Genomic DNA, 18,436 nt, shown 5'->3' with positions numbered 1-18,436 from the left:
CAGTACAAGCCTTCCTGTAGCAATACAGGGTTCCTATAGCAACTTGCTATACATGCCTATAGAAGCTTGTTTTAGCCCATTTTTTGACCCATGATGCAAGTTTGACTTAGTTGAGGAGTAGGTTGACCCCTAGCTTGGAATCCATGATAAAGGGAAACACCTAGGCCATTCCAACCATCCTTTTTCCTTCACTGCAAGATAGAATAGTGTTAGCTTCTTTATCATGGATTTAACATAAGTAGAACATTGATTTATATGCAAATGTGAATTAGATAGATGATGTAGGAAATATTGAGTTATGGTTTGGTAGGATAATTGCTTGTTTACAAGTGAATTTGATAACTAGATGGTTGATTGCAAAATAGTGTAGTTTCCTTTCTGCAGGTAGTATAGCTCTTGTGTTCTTTCATGAATTGATTTAGTAGCATTTACAAGTTGGTAGCATCTACAAGTTAGGGTTTGAAAAGAATTTACCTTTGACATTAGAGCTAGCTTCAGAATTGTACTTTCAGTAGTTAATTTCCCCCTAATTTAGTAGAAGAATGGTCTTGGAGCACTATTGATCAAATGTCCTAGTTAAGGGTAGCATGAGTAGAATTCCATCTACTATGTATATAACACTGTCACCTCGAAGTTTGTATGAACCCTTGGTTGATAAATAGAGTTGAGAAGCCCTTGGGAGTTGCAACACTCTTGGTGCAATACAAGGTCTCACCTCCAAGCATGGTAATGTTGTGTATTTTTGGTCATGGATATTTTTTCTAAAATGGCTATATTGACGACCTACAAGAAGTCTATCAAAACAAAGGACACTATAAAAATCTTCTTCAAATGAGTGTGGGTACATTTTGGGATCCCACAGAGAATTATATCAGATCGGGATAGCAAGTTCTTGAGCACATTCTAGTTGGGCCTATGGACACTATTGGACACCAGGCTCACTAAGTCAACTGCATTCCATCCACAGACTTATGTCCAAATAGAGGTCGTCAATAGGATGATAGTGCACATACTACACGTGTACAACTCCAAGCATCCATGGACCTAGGATGAGCGTCTTTCCTATGTGCAACATAGTTATAACATAGCTCTCCATAGCTCAACTAGCCTCAGTCCCTTTCAAGTGGGTCTGGGATTTCAACCATGGTTTTTTATTGATGTTTCCATCCCTCATGTGACTACACAGACAAAATCCATACATGTGTAGTTTGAGGCTGATAAAACAACCAAGTTTATTGATCACATCCAACACATATTCCAGTAGGTTCACGACATAATGGAGAAGTCCAATGCCAACTACAAGCAATGACATGATCAACATTTGGAGCCACATGAGTTTTAGGTGGTCGACAAAGTTTGGTTACATTTGTAGAAAGAACACCTTCCTAGAGCCCATCGAAATATTTGACCGCTCCAATACGAGCCTTACACCATCACGAAGGTTGTGGGAGGAAATGATTTCGAGCTCAACATTCCCCCATTCCTTGGCCTACACCTAGTGTTCAATGTGGACCACCTTCGACCATACTTTCCACCATTGATGGACACATCAGACATTGCAGAACAAATAACACCAACAAATATCGACCCAGACTGCATGGAAGAGGCCACATCTGATCGGATCAAGAACACTCGCCAACAGAAGATCCAATTTTATCGAGTTTTCAAGGCTAGCCAACTCCTACACAAAGGCAAGTGGATTACTAGGGACCAAGTTCAACAGAAGTTTCCCCATCTCATGGAGGCACTTAACGCAATGGGGACCATTTCTTCCTGGGGGGGAGGACTAATCTAGGTGGATATTGGTGGCCACCCACCTATTCCACTTGGACCCCCACCATTGTTTCTTTCAATTTCCTTAATTATAACACAACTTTCTATTTTTGGTATTTTTTTGGTTCCTAAACTTTTGGAGCCGTTTTGAGGTACTAAAATATGTTTTCTGGAAAAAGTAAGAGGCCGAAAAATAACTAGATTATTTTTTATAGATTTTTTTTTGCCTCATGGAGATCTTCGAATGAGGAATTATGATAGCGAAAAAGAGATCGTATGCTAAATTTATGACCTCGGGAAGTCGGTGGTCAAACTTACCCCGATGAAGCCCAAAACCATTAGCGCTTCATTTCCTAGGGTTATTGTTTCACAATTCTTCTTTATGATAAAAATGCCTCCAAGCCTCATTGTAGTATAGTTTAGAGGGCATGTAGGTGTCACATCTCTTCTCAGTGATAACCTACTATTTCTCGAGCTAGTTTGTTTCCATTCTGTATGTAAACAATTTTCAGTATTTGTTATTAATCAATTGAAGTTTAGTTTCCATTGTAGCTCGGTGTTTCTATTTATTTTTTCATTTCATTTTATTCCTGCATAAATTTGGATAAGTGGTATTAGAGCGAACTTCTATTTCTGTGTTTTTCTGTGCATGTTCCCAACAAGGTCGAGGTATAAGGAGTTGGGACTTGAATTGGTTGATCCCTTGCAAGACTTAATGACCTCCCATGAGGAAAGAAAAGAATGATGAAGGAGTATGAGATCCTATCAAACTATTTCTCGAAGAATCCCTCGAGTGGCAAAGGAAAGAGATGATGGAAAATTTTTCCCATATCCTTCGGCAGATGCCAATAGGTGATGCATCTTCGTCCAACAGTCACTAGTGGCTGAGTTGAAGGCTTTAGAGTTAGATGCATGCTTCGACTGGGAGTTAAAACCCAAAAATGGAAGTGACAAAGGGAAGTAGATTGTTTATGTGGATCCCAATGCCACCATTGCCACCATAAATTTCCAGATGATTGAGCCCGAAGATCCAAAGGAAGCAGGGCACCTCTTCCACTCACATATGTGGGTGAAGAAGGGTTCTTCACTGCAATTCATTATCAACAATGGGAGCCAAAAGAACCTCATCTCAACATAGGTCATTAAGTGGTTGGTCCTACTGACCACACCACACCCGCAACCATACATTATTGGGTGGCTCTATCAAGGAGGAGATCTTTGCGTTAACTAACAATTTCGTCTTCCCTACCACATCAAGCCCTTCATAGATTATGTACTGTGTGATATCGCTCCTCTTGAAGTTTGTGATGTGTTATTAGGAAAACCATTCTTTTTGAAGTGTCATGCTATGTATGATTCTATGCCTTGCACTATTATTATTACTTTGGGAAATAAGTTATTACTTTGAACATTAAATATAAGAAGGACAACACCAATCATGTTGTTGATTGCCTCAGCCGGCCCCCAATTGCAGCACTGACTACTATTCTCAAATCTTGCGGCCACGAAACCTCTCGATGGCTGCTACTATATAAAAATGATCCATAGTTTTCCACCACATACCAAATTCTAGTGGGTGGCAAGCAAGTTCCAGACTTCCACCTTTAGGATGCATTATTAAGCTACCTGAGACACCTTTGTGTTCCTTCAAGCGAGCATGCCAAGCTGATTTGGGAGGCACACTACGGTTGGGTCACATGACATTTTGGTGTGGAGAAAACTATGGTCATACTACAAAATTATTTTTATTAGCCAAAACTATGACAAAATTTTGGGAAATACATCATATCTTGCACTTCTTGTTGTTAGGTAAACTTGACTCAGGGATATAGTCAAAATTGACCAGGTTAAACAATGGTGGTTTTGAGCACGTGGTATAATATACCCATGATTTTATGCCCATGGTATTTCATGTAATGAATCCTATTAAAGGCTAGGAAGACTTCATTGTAATGGAGGCCAGGGAGGTGAGCTGTGAAGGCTCACTTGGCCAGGTTGGCTAGGGTTTTGGCCAAGGCTAAGGAAATTTCATTGGGATGGGTGTTTCCTAGGAGTTTGGGTTTTCCCAGGGTAAATTATGTGCATATTTTAATATGTGATTGTTGTTAATTGATTTATTAATTATCTGTGTAAATATTTTATTTTTCTTTGGTTAATTTGTGGTATCAGACATAGATATTGGCTTCAGAGGGACACCTTTGTTGCCAAGGCTTTATTTGGTTAATGGCCTGATGAATAACATGGGAAGGTCTACACTAATAAATATCTAGCATCGAGGAGGGCTTTACTAGATCATGTTGGTGGTTGAAACCGAAGCCCAAAACTGAAGGCTAAGCCAAAGAGGCAGTTGAAGATTCTCCCTGCGGTCACGTTGGGAAAATTAGTGAGCATTGTTCTTGGCTCACTTCGAGCCTACGCATAGCATGGAAAACCCAACCACATTTCGGACTTGAGGAAGGATATTCGCAAGCCATTGTGATCCTCATGGTTGCCATAACGGATTGGAATCTTCAGGAAGAGAAAAACTAGAGAGCTTTGCAAGGAAGCGAGGTATGGCAAGCAAGACAGTTACATTTTAGATGGCGTTTCAAAAGTCTTCAGAATTTGTGAAGTGGTTGGTTGTCGAATTTTATAGCCATGTTTATATGGAGATGGCCATGTTTGGAAGCATCAAAATCATGGCACTAGTGTTTGGTAGTGTTGAGAGCAAGGCACCAGCGAGGATAAATTTCTATTCTTGGAGAGCTCAAAAGGAAAGGGTATGAAGTTCTATTCATCATGGATGTGATGAGTACACCATAGAGCAGCCCGAGGCAGGAATGAAGCTATAGTTATAGCATAGGTGTGGCAGGAAAATGAAGGTGTCAAAGCATATACCTGAGAGCCTCAGAACTAAAGGCATGTAAGTGGCTAAGATCAGTTTGGTCAAAGTAAATCTCATTGTTGTAGAAGGCCTAATTGATGAGATGTAGATCCACAATTTCTATCTCAATATGAGATCAATCACGCAGAGTAGGAATGCTTAGGAAATGGAAGGCTAGTGGAGTCACATGTGTAGAGGTAGGTTGTTCGTTGGGGTGGTAGAGTTGTGGACCACCATGAGAAGGCAGAGTGCCATGAGGAGACAGTGAGAAAGTTGTTGCAGTACCTAGTGAAATAGTGAATTTGTGGAAGTTGTTTTACTCATGTTGAGAACCATGAATTAGAGGAGATCGACGAGGATTATTTCGTCATGTTGGGTGTGGTTTTGGAGGGCGAAAATAATATTTTTATGCATGGTGGAGTGAACCACGAAATTGATTAAAGAGGCAATGATAAGACTAGAAGAAATTAGTGTTGTGAATGGCATAATACGATAGTGTAATTGGTGGACTCTGCTTGTGGTGAGTGTTGGAGTGATAACATAAAAAATAGTGGCTAGGTTATTGCTGGAAAGCATTAGGCTCAAAGAGTGAAAAACTAAGAGAGGATGTGTTAAGATAACAACAAGGAATAAATTAAAAAAAAAAGTTAGTTACCATGATGGAGTAAATTTTTTAGCATGTAAATGGGCATATAGTGGTAAGACTTGGTAAAGCATGCATACCCTTGAGTAATCACTGGTAATGTCTGGTTTAGACCTAGGTGATAGGGGTATGTCAGATTAACACATACCTCGGTATAAAATTTGAGGGGGGTAAGGGAAAAATTGAGTTGGGTTGGATTGAATTACTTGGCAAGGTCGACTGGTTTTAGTCAAGGAACTCAAAGTCAAGTTTAAGGGGGGAATGTTAGGAAAACTTGACTTGGGGATATAGTTAAATTTGACTAGGTTAAAAAATGGTGGTTTTGAGCATGTGGTATAGTGTACCCATGATTTTTCCCATGGTATTGCATGTAATTAAGCCTATAAAAGGCTGGGAAGAGTTCATTGTAATGGAGGTCAGGGAGGTGAGAGGTGAAGGCTCACTTGGCCGGGTTAGCCAAGGTTTTGGCCAAGGCTAAGGGAATTTCATTGGGATGGGTTTTTCCTGGGAGTCATGATTTTCCCAGGGTAAAGTTTGTGCATATTTTAATATGTGATTGTTTTTAATTGATTTATTAATTCTCTGTGTGAATATTTTATTTTTCTTTGGTTAATTTTTCTACACTTGTGCCATCGCCAAACCAACCATTAAGAAGAAAGGCCTATACACTCCTCTGCCTACTCCCATCCAACCTTGGAAATCCATATCCATGGACTATCTATCTAGCCTCCCTTCTACTAAGCATGGTAATGACTGTGTGTTTGTGGTCGTGGATAGATTTTCTAAAATGGCTATATTGGCGGCCTACAAGAAGAGTATCATATCATAGGACGTTGTTAAATTATTCTTCGAATGAGTGTGGGTACATTTTGAGATCCCACAGAGCATTATATCAAATTAGGATGGCAGGCTCCTGAGCACATTCTAGTCAAGCCTCTGGACACTATTGGACACCAAGTTAGTCAAGTTGATTGCATTCCATCCATAGACTTATGGCCAGACATAGGTTGTCAATAGGATGATAGTGCACATACTACATATGTACAACTCCAAGCATCCATGAACCTAGGATGAGAGCCTTCCCTATGTGAAGCACAGTTATAACATAAATCTCCATAACTCGACTAGCCACAGTCCCTTTCAAGTGGGTCTAGGATTTCAACCATTGTTTTCGATTGATATTTCCATGCCTCATGTGACTACACAAACAAAATCCACACATGTGCAGTCCAAGGATGATAAAGAAAATAAGGTTAATGAACGCATCTAGCACATCCATCTGTAGGTTCATGACATCTTGTAGAAGTCCAATGCTATGTACAAGTAGCATCATGATCAACATCGAGTACCACATAATTTTTAGGTGGGTGACAAAGTTTGGTTGCATTTGCAGAAATAATGCCTTGATGAATCCCATCAGAAGAAATGAAAAATCTAATACGGTCTCTACACCATCACCAAGGTTGTGGGAGACAATGATTTCGAGCTCAACATTCCCCCATTCCTTGGCCTACACCCAATGTTCAATGTGGACCACCTTCGACCATACTTTCCACCATTGTTGGACACATCAGACATTGCAGAACAACTAACACAAACAGAGATCAACCTAGACGGCATGGAACAAGCCATAATTGATTGAATCATGGACACACAGATCAAGAACACTCACCGAAAAAATACCCAATTGTATCAGGTTGTCAAGGCTGGCCAATTCCTGCACCAAGGTAAGTGGCTTACCAGGGACCAAGTTCAGAAGAAGTTTCCCCGTATCATGGAGGCACTCAATGTAATGGGCACCTTTGCTTCCTAAGGGGGGAGGACTGATCCAATTAGATATTGGTGTCCACCTGTCCATTCAACTTGGACCCCCACCACTATTTCTTTCAGTTTCCTTAATTCTAGCACAACTTTCCATTTTTCACGGTTTTTTCGGGTCCTAACTTTTGGAGTCGTTTTGAGATACTAAAAGATATTTTCTGGGAAAACTTAGAGACCAAAAAAGCACCTAAATATATTTTACAAATTTTCTTTTTTCCTCGTGGATATTTTCAAAATGACATATTATGATAACGAAACAAGGATGATAAGCCAAAGTTACGACCTTGGGAAGTTGGTGGTCCAACTTACCCCGACAGGGCCCAAAACCGTTGGTGCTTCATCTCATAGGGTTAGGGTTTCACACTTCTTATTTATGATAAAAAGGCCTTCGAGCCTCATTTTAATTCAGTTTAGAAGGCATGTAGCCATCATATCGCTTCTTAGAGATAAGATACAATCGTTAGAGCTAGTTTGTTTCCATTATGTAGGGAATAGTTTTTAGTATTTGTTATTAATGAATTGAAGTTCAGTTTCCATTGTAGCTTTGTATTTCTATTTAATTTTGTATTTCATTTCATCCCTATGTAAATTTAGATCGGTAGAAGAGTACAGGGACACATTATCCTCACCCACAGGGGTACCCTTGCACTATTAGGTCAAGCATTCAATCTATCTGACTCCCAAAGGTCCTCTACCCAATGATCCAATATAATGTCACTCTCTTACGGAAAACGAGGAAATAACGCAGAATATTCAAGAGAAAATACAAAAAGGGCACATCTAACTAGGGATCCCAATTGTACTCGTACAAAATAAGTATGGGACCTAGAGAGTCCGCATTGATTATCGTGAATTGAATAAAATCATTGTCATGAACAAGTACCCGATCACCCAGATTGATGACCTTCTTGACCAGCTCAAGGGGGGAAAGCACTTCATTAAGATTGATTTGAAGTTTGGTTATCACCAATTTCTACCAGAACCCACAAATGTGTGGAATATCACCTTCAAATCAAAGGAGGGCCTTTTTGAGTGGTTAATCATGCCCTTCGGGTTGAAAAATTCCCTTGCAAGTTTTACTAGACTGATGGATGACATCTTGTGGCCCTTCACTAGTTTTTGGTTATATATCTGTATTACATCCTCATCTTCAGCAAAGTTTGGGTAGATCACTTGCAACATATTTGGCAGGTCCTTCAAACCCCGTGATAGCACAAACTATGTGCCAAATTAGAGAAATTCTCCTTTGGAATGAACAAGGTCTAGTACTTGGGCTACATCATTGATGAACAAGGAATGCATGTGGATCCAGCTAATATCCAAGTCATTCGGATTGACCAGCCCCGAAAAATTTAATAGAGCTTCACAACTTTTTGGGCCTTGCCAATTTCTATCGAAGGTTCATGTTGGGATTCTTTCATATCACTTGGCATGTGAGTCAAGTTACCAAGGGAAAAGCGAAAGAAAAGTTATTTTGGTTCGAGTCCCAACAAAAGGAATTCATTGATATGAAACACCACCTTTTCTCTGTGCCAATACTCACATTGTCAAACCTGTAACAACCATTTGAAATTGAGAAAGATGCCTCCGACTATGCTATTGGTGTAGTTCTCACCTACCAAGGGCATCAAATAGTGAGACTCTCTCTGATATGATTTAGAAACACCCCACCTACAATAAGGAGATGTATTCCATCATGCAAGCTCACTGACAATGGAAATATTACATTCTGGGGAAGGAGACGATCATCCACACAGATCACGAACCTCTTCAGTTTATATGGACACAAGATAAGTTTTAGAATGATCACCATTATAAATGGGCCACATATTTGGAACAATCTCATTTGAATATTAAATACAAGAAGGGAAACACCAATAACATTGCAGATTTCCTCAGTCGGCTCCCAGTTGTGGCACTAATCATTGTTCTCAACTCTTGTGGGCATGAGACTTCTGGAAGGTTGCAGCTATACAAAAATGATATAGAGTTTTCCACCACATACCAAATGTTGATGGATAGCAAGCAAGTTCCAGACTTCAACCTCCAAGACACATTATTATTCCACCTAGGGCACCTTTTTTTTCCTTCAAACAAACATGCCAAGTTGATTTGCAAGGTGCATTATAGTCGATTTGGAAAAAAAGTGACAGTACTACCGAAGTATTTTTATTGGTAAAAAATTTGACAAGATATTGGAAGATATATCATATCCTGCACCGCTTGTGCCATCACCAAGCCAACCATTAAGAATAAAGGCTTGTACACTCCTCTCCCTACTCCTAGCCATCTTTGGGAGTCGATCTACATGGATTATATTTTTGTCCTTCATTCCTATAAGCATGATAATGACTATGCATTTGTGGTCATTGATAGATATTCTAAGATGTTTATATTGGCTGCTTGCAAGAAGACTATCATAGTAGAAGACTCTACCAAACTCTTCTTTAAACGAGTGTGAGTACATTCTAGGATCTTGCAGACCATTATATTGGATTGGGATAGCAAGATCCTAAGCATATTTTGCTTAAGCCTATGGCCATTTTTGGACACCAAGCTCACCAAATTGACTGCATTCCATCCCTAGACTGATGGCCAAACAAAGGTCGTCATCAGGATGATAGTTCACATAATACGCATGTACAACTCCAAGCATCCACATACATGAGATGGGATTCTTCCTTACGTAAAACAAAGCTATATAGAGCTCTCTATAGCTCCACTAGCCATAACCCCTTTTAAGTGGGCCTAGATTTTCAACCATTATACCCAATTGATGTTGCCATGCCTCTTGTGACTACACAAGCATAATATGCACATGTACAATCTGAAGTTGATAAAGCCATCAAGTTTATTGAACACATCCAACACATATGCTAACAGGTTCATGATATCATGGATAAAGTAATTCCAATTATAAACATCATCATGATCAACATCGGGTTCCAACATAAGTTTCAAGTGAGCGACAAGATGTGGTTTCATCTCTAGAAGGGACACCTTGTTGAATCCTATTGAAAGATTTGACCACTTCGATATGAGCCTGACACCATCAATGAGGTTGTGTGTGAAAATTATTTTGAGCTAAGTATCCTGTTAGCTTTACTATGCAAAAGGATCAAAAACGGATTCAAACACTCTCAAAGGCTGCAATTACACTTATAATGGTGCCAAAGGATCCATGGTTGCTATTCAAGTTCTCAAATTATGGCTAAAAGTCTTCCACCGATCGAAAAAATTGCAAGGGGAAAGCCCTTTGGGCAGAAATACACTATCGAGAGGCAGCAACAGCGACATGATACATCGCCGATGAGCGATCGCCGATATCGCTATCGGCGTTTCCAATGGAGCATGGCCTTTTGCATTTAAATGAGCAATCGTCGATGGGCCGGACCCGACGGCGGTATTAATTCCTTTTGATAGATCATCGGGTCCATAGCAATATCGCATTGGCATTATCAAAGAAATCGGGGCTTTTATGTTTTGCGATTTGCGATCGCCGATGGGTCGGACCCGACGACGGTGTTAATTCCTTTTGATAGATTATCGGGTCCGTAGCAACCGCCGATATCGCATCAGCGTATCGCTATCGGCGATTACAAAGGGATGAGCTTTAACATGAGTTATGTTGTGATGCGATGGGTCGGACCTGATATTTTATGAATCATTTCTTATAAAATTTCAAATCCGCGCTTAAGCCATTTTCAATGGTTTTGGGCGCATTTTCTGTGTATAAGGAGATATTAAAAAACAAAGGATGGGCCTGTTTTAATATGAATTGCGACCCGAAAGGCGGACCCGATAGATGATTGAACCATGCCCGAACCTTTTAAAGTCAAAATTGAAGCAATGATGGGTGGGAATGAACAGTTTGGGCAGCGTTTCACTGTTTTAAAGCAACACAGTCATAATGGAGTCGTTTTTAATGATCAGCAGTATGGCTGAGGAGGAAGCAAGACACCTCTGGGGAGTTCAGAGCATTCAATGGTTATGGTTCCATTGGTATTTCACGCCACCTGCCCAAGGAGGACCGCAGAGCACCAGAGAGGGTCAAATCCATTTACAACACAGCCAGAGTTGTATCAACAGCCCCATTTCTGAATGTAAATGTGGTTGGTGGCCATTTATGGGCTCCTCCATGCATAGCTAACAGGGAGATTGTGTAATGAGACACCATATATACTGAAAAAACCGATGTAATGGGATTGATGAGTGTTAGATGAAGAGAACCCTGTTGTAAGGTTCAACTTCTGGAGACTATAACTACTTTGTAACCTGCAACATCTGGTCTTCATTTCCAGCTAATACAAGCTTCTTTTGTTGTTTATTGCTCACTTTCCACTTCTCTTTCTTGTTCCAGGTTATGCCTGTTTGCATTTGTTCTATTGCTGTGAATGTTTAGCATCAGAGGGGCTGTCATCCCACCTCTGTGTTAGGATTTAGCATGTATCATAGAACATGTGTGCAGGTTTCTGTTGTTTAATGCATAGAGAGCTGTCATCCTGTCTGTGCATTAGAAACTTGATTTACAGACCTCTTAACTGGTTGCAGCCGGCCATCACAGGGTCCTGTGCATCTGCTAGTGTGGTCAGTCTTCTCCATTATCACCTTATCCTCGAACTGTGAGTAATAGGTGGTTAAAAGCCTTGTAGTCTGGAGGTGTTCACCCATATCTGGGGTCAATCATAGTAGAAGTGGTTATCTGGCTTGAATATGCAGCATTTGTTCCATTCATCCACCATTTATCCAACTATATTTGGTTGAATTTGTAATATTCCCGAGCATCACCGATATGCAACCTAGGTTAGTTTCTTGGGGTGATAACATATCCATCCATTCCTTATCTTGCACTCCATATTCAATGTGGATCGCCTTCGGCCATACTTCCCACCATTGTTGGAAACATCAAACATTGCTGAGAAACTGACACCAACAAAGCTCAATACAAATTGCATCAAATAGGCCACAACTAATCAGATCATGGACACACATGTTAAAAATACTCACTAACATAGGATCTATATGTATCGGGTTGTCAAAGTTGGCCAACTCCTGCACTAAGGCAAGTGGCTCACCAGGGACCAAATTCAGCACAATTTTCCCCACCTCATGGAGACACTCATTGCAATGGGGACCATTGATTCCTAAGGGGGGAGGATTGATCTAGGTGGATATTGGTGGCCACCTCCCTATTCCTCTTGGACCCCCAACACTAGTTCCTTTCAATTTTCCTAATTTCCAACATAGTTTCCTATTTCCACAGTTTTCTATTTCTGAATTTTTTTCGGGTCTTGAACTTCTAAAGTCATTTTGAGGCCCTAAATGATGTTTTTTTAGGGAAATGGGATAACTTGTAGCTTATGGAAAAGGTTTGCAGTCGAAATTTTTTTTCCTTGGGCAAACATTTATAATGGGCTATCGTGCGTACCAAATAGATATCATATGCCAAAATTATGATCCCAAGAAGTTGATGTTCCAACTAACCCTGGGGGGCCCACAAGCTCTTGGAACTTCATCTCTTAGGGTTAGGTTTTTGGATGTTTAGGGTTTTCCATTTTTTCTGGATGAAAAATTCCTAAGAGCCTCATTGTAGCTCAGTTTAGAAGGCATATAGCCGACACATCTTTTCTCAGAGATAAGCGACCATCACCCGAGCTAATTTGTTTCTCTTATTTATGCAAGCAATTTTTAGCACTTGATATTTATTAATTGAAGTTATTTTTGTTGTACCTCTATGTTCTTGTTTAAATATGTATTTGATTTTGTTCCTTCATAAATAAGGATAATTATATATATATATATATATATATATATATATATATATATATATATATATATATATATATATATATATATCTATATATATATATATATATATATATCTATATATATATATATAAATGGCCATATTCATGGAATCGCTGACATCTAAATGACATATGTTCATAATTAAGTGTCTGCTTCCAACAATCATCCTGGTAGTAAATGTCTATTGATTCTAGGAGGGGCTTTGAAATATTCGTATATACACATATTATGGCATAAGATATATATCTTTCTTGCTTGTTCACCTCAGAAATTTTGAGAAAGTCTCCCAAGGCATTCCCAATTATTGCTAGGGTTTCCTCATCCCAAAATTCTCATGGTATCGAATACATCCGGATCCACACAACTCCCACCATGAAATCCACTTTGTCAAGAACAAAATGCTTAGTCCAAAACAAAAAATAAAGCCCCATCGAGTTAAAGAAATATGTGTCATTCTCGAATGCTTGGTTATGATCCTGTAGGTTTTTAAAGGTAATAGTAAATAAACCCTTTGCTCCTATTTCTAGCTTAATATGACGTTTAGGCTTCCATTTATTGTATACCCAGTGGGATAGGGCTTTTCTTGATGGCCATATTCTAAGGAATTTGCCAACAAGAAAATGATCTCACATGTATTATATGTATTCACGAATCTGATTTGAGTGCACCTCAAAATTTGGGATCGATGGCTACTTTGGGAAAAACACTCCCTGGCTTTCATTTACTAGAGTGGCTAGCTAAAAAATGAATTTTCTACTGCTTTCCATCTGGTTTTGAGTACGAAGAATTGAGAATCGTATTCGATGATTGGTTCAAGTTTTTTCCTTTAGAGAAAATCATGTTGTATGAGGGAACACCACTCCCTCCCTTGGCATTAGCAATAGGAAGAGTGGTTTGAAAGGGAACAAAAAATCTGCAACAATTAGGGTTTGCAAAAATTCAACTAGGGTTTTGTATAACAAAGTAACTATTTGTTTGCTTAGCACTTATTTCTAATATTATGATTGTATTATTATTATATCTAGTGTTAATGTAATAAATTATACTATTATTATTAAAGTATTAAATTTGCAGTGAACTTTTCATCCTAATTAGATATAATCTTCTTGGGAATACCATGCATTCTAAAAATCTCCTTCATGAAAATCTACACAATATTAATTCCCTTATATGTAGACTTTGTAGACTTCACAATTATAATGTGAGCTACTTTGGCCAGCTTATCCACCACCACCATGATTGTGTCATGTTGCTTTGGGGTTCTTAGTAAACCAATGATGAAGTCCATTCATATGAATTACACCTTCCATTCTGGTACTGTTATTGGCTACAATAATCCTCTTGCGTGCTTTCGTTCCACTTTAAATTATTAGCCTTCTAAACATTTAGCAATATATTTTGCAATTTATTTCATCATTCTTGGTCAATAATTCGATGTATTGGTAGTTGTTATTATCTTTTTGTATCACGGGTGACTTGCATATGGCCTTCTATGAATATCATCCATTATAAGATTCTTCAAGTCAACTACATTAGATGTGTATAATTTACCTCTATACAATAACAATTTATCTATGATTAGCTTATACTTTTATCCCATTGGCCCCTTGGGCTCTTTTTGCAAGCCTTAACATATGTGTTGGAAATTCTTATATTCTTGTAATGATTCTTTATTTCTTTCGTTGATGTCTATCTCACATGTATTGATGGCTACCATATGTATCACTTGAATGCTTCTATTGAGTACATTAACCACTCATTCCCCCCCTTGATGACTTTGATTTCAAAATCAAACTCGCTAGTACATGTCATCCACCTAGCTTGGTTGGAATTTAATCAAGGATGATCAAAAAAATAATTCAAAATTGTTGTGATCTATCATAACAATAAATTTTCTCCTGAGCAAGTAGTGACTCCACATTTCTAAGGTGTGCACTATGGTTGCAATATCTAAGTTTTGAATCAAATAATTCCTCTTGTGCTCATTTAACTTCTTGGACTCATAAACAATCACATGTCCATCTGTTGACGGTGCTGGACCCGCCAACATTTAGGGGATCACCTCGGTATGAAGTCCCAACTAGACCTCACACTGTTTGGTGTGGGAGTCCCATCTGGTATGATGGTTCGGTTGCCATTGTCTTAAGGATTTGCCTCAACTCTTACTTGTCAGCACAAGAGAGTGGTTTGCTTTGTCTTCAAGAAGTGAGGTTCGTATGTCTGGTGAGTGTAAGTGTCACTTGTGTCAATGGTTCTTTCACTGTCGAGGGATAGGGTGAGAGTGAGTTCCAGGTCGATTGGGAGTAGTCCCAACACTGCTAGGAACACACAACACAACAGGACATGCACAACTTCCAACGGAGCAGTCCACACAGATGCGGAAGTCACAACATACAAGGTAAGATAACACATACAACACTCATGGATCAGTCTGAATGAGTGCAATGGTTGTTACAACAAGCTTCATGTGAAAGGTTTGTCTGATGTCTGGGAGAGCAGTCTACATGGGAAAGACAATGATAACAACATATACAACACATTTCCATTAATAGATTATGCATTACAACAAATGAAGCAGTTCAGATGTAGAACACAGGTTAAAGAAACATGCATTACAAGTGTTAAATATTAGTCTTACAATAGATACAATACATGTGTGAAAACGTGTTGGCCTGTTAGCAGGATTCTGAATTAAGCGAAAGTTCCAAGACACATCGTTACACCATACATCACTAACCTTGAGTGTGTGGGTGTTGGAGCCACTACTTACTCCTCAAAGAAAAGATTACAGACTCTCTTGGTTATGTGGGGAGAGTTGACGTGCAAAAGTCCCTTACATGTACAAATGAGGGGGTATTTATAGCCAAGGGTGAAACTGACCCTTGTGGTTGTTCAACTACCCTCATGACCATTTGAATTCCATGAATTTTTGACTTACATGATTCTTTGTTCAACAAGTGGGTCTCTTGGACTTCCACGTTACATTACATTGATTGAAAACAAGCCCAGAGTGGAGATGTGGGTGACATGACTCGACATGACTTGACATGACAATGATGGTACATTCATGCTGCTACTGGAGTGCATGTCGAGCTATAGTGCTACTAGGTGATCGATGTCTTCATGGTGTATGATAGCTTCACCTCCGCATGGAGAAGTGCGCGGAGTCTTCGATGGTCCTTGGTTCGCTTGATGAAGCTTTAGCATGTTGTTCCTTGCTTGCATGCTGAAAGGCTTGACAGGATCATCTATTCGCGAAGGTGCATGTTCGTCACGTTCGTCCACTTCGCATGCTTCGTTCGTTCGTCTGCTTCGCATGCTTCGTTCGTTCGTCTGTTGTTGAACCTGTCATTCTGCATGTGCTCCCTTCGTTCATCCCATTTGTCGTCTTGCAAGGTTTGTTGGTGTACCTATACATGTAGCCACTCATGACGAGACAACATCAAATCAAAAACCTCCTAGTCTACCATGACACATGATCATTTTGGATGTAGGTGACCAGGAGAGGCAGGAAGGTTGTGAAGAGAAATGATGGCTCCAGGCACTGCTGATGAAAATTGCGCAAGAGTCACTGAGTGATGGAGACGGGAAATCTAAGATGACAGTGACTGTCTGCGAGGTCTGGCTCGACTGGGAGGAAAAACTGGGAAAATTTTGGGAGGAACAGTCCAGGTTGCTGGAAGGAATGGCAAGCATGCTCTGTGCATTCTTCAGAATGAACGGGTAGTGGGGTTGGATAGCCAAATTTGCGTAATTTTCCAGAGGAATGGGCCAGGTTGCATGAAGGGTCAGCAAGTAGGGATTGCGCAGGTTTTTGGGGGAACTGCCTGGGAGAATGGCAACCAAAACCGTGCAATTTCCAGAGGGGACTGCCAGTTGGTTGCTAGGTCACTGGAAGCCAAAAATGTGCAATTCCCAAAGGGAACTGCCACTTGGTTGCTGGAGTCACTGGCAACAGAAACTGCTCAATTCCTGGAGGGAATTGGCAGTCTGCTGCTAGGGGCTGCTCACAAGGAAAACTGTACTGAGGTTGGGAGGCTGACCTGTTGATCATCTCTATGCAATTTCTGAGTTGAGCTAACTGATGGGTAGTGGAAGGACTTCTCATGAACACTGCGCAATTTCATAGATTAATATTTTGTCGACTATCGGGATGACTGACTGGGAAAACAATGCAATTTTCTGAAGGAGACAGGGACAAGCACTTGGTGTCTATCTAGCTTTTCTGCGCAATTTCCTCAGTTAGTTGAGTGGGTGAGGTCAGTGGCCTCTATGCAATTTTTGAGGGGAGTCAGTCCGAGGGTGACTGTCGGGTCCGACTGTCCGGGTGGCCAGCATGAGAGTTGATTGAATTCCTTGTGGGAAGCGCAACTTGAAAATACTAGCTTGGTGCTTCTACGTTGTTCTGGTTGACAGTCGATCGAGTCGATGGTAGGGTGATGGTCCGACCGTTAGAGGGGAGTCTGGTTATCATAACTTTAGCAAAAATGGCTAAGTGTGTGAACAATCGAAAGATGCATAGGTGATCATACGAACACACACTTGCATGACTTGATGATGAAACGACCAAACCATCCAGACACACATGTTCAACATGACTGACCGACGATGTAAGTGACAAGCGCGACACTTGTGATTGATCGTTCATTGATCGAGACGACGCTTGCACGACAATGAATTTGACAGATGCTTTCATAGCAAACACAACAAGCACATATGAAGAGAAGACTTTGAGCATAACCAAAACATGGTCATAAGCATGACTTAGACATCAACATGTAGAGACTTGAATGCAATGAACAAGCAAGGCGGATGTAAAGACTCACACGAGCTCATGGAGTGAACCCGAGTGTGTGCAGTCATCAAGTGAAACTCTTCAAGGGAGGCTCCAAAATTGGTGCAGGCCAAAATTTTGGAGGGTGGTTGTAGCTGCTACAACACTTGGTAGCACACTGGTAGAACTCTAGATTCTCTGTTTCGGTTCATTGCTAGCACAAGACCTCGGTCTTTTGGGGAGTATTGAATAGCTATGTGAGTTACCTCGGTTTCCCCACTTACCCCATGGACATACATGGTTCACCCTTTTCCACTCAGTCAAACACAATCAAAAGTTCAACTTAGATCTCAGTGTTTTGAATCTGGGAAGGGTAGTTTAGCTCGTGAGTTGAAGATTTTCAAAGTATAAGTTTTTATCTCTGGTGTTGCTCCACTGCTAGCAGGCCTGGAAAGTAACCCAACAAAGTCATGCAGGAACACATACATTGCTCCACTGCGAGCGAGCCAGGTCAATACCCCAGTGGAGTTGCATGCTTCACCTCTTTATGTAGGAAGCCTTCCTCTTCTTTTTCCTTTGTATTTTTCAAGAGGACTATGCATAGGCACTTTTTTATTTTTGGGGTGGAAGAGGGATCATGACTTATTGAGAACAGAAGAGGTTGTTTCTTCAGAGAAGCATGCAAGACCTTTGACATAGGTTTTCTTGCTTAGATTTTCCCCTTCCCCATTTCTACTAGTTGGATGAGTTTGAA

The sequence above is a fragment of the Pinus tabuliformis genome, chromosome 2_1, assembly GCF_031772625.1.
Source record: "Pinus tabuliformis cultivar Carrire ecotype Pingquan chromosome 2_1, CPIR1, whole genome shotgun sequence".
NCBI lineage: Eukaryota > Viridiplantae > Streptophyta > Pinopsida > Pinales > Pinaceae > Pinus > Pinus tabuliformis.
Note: the sequence above shows the minus strand (reverse complement) of the source record.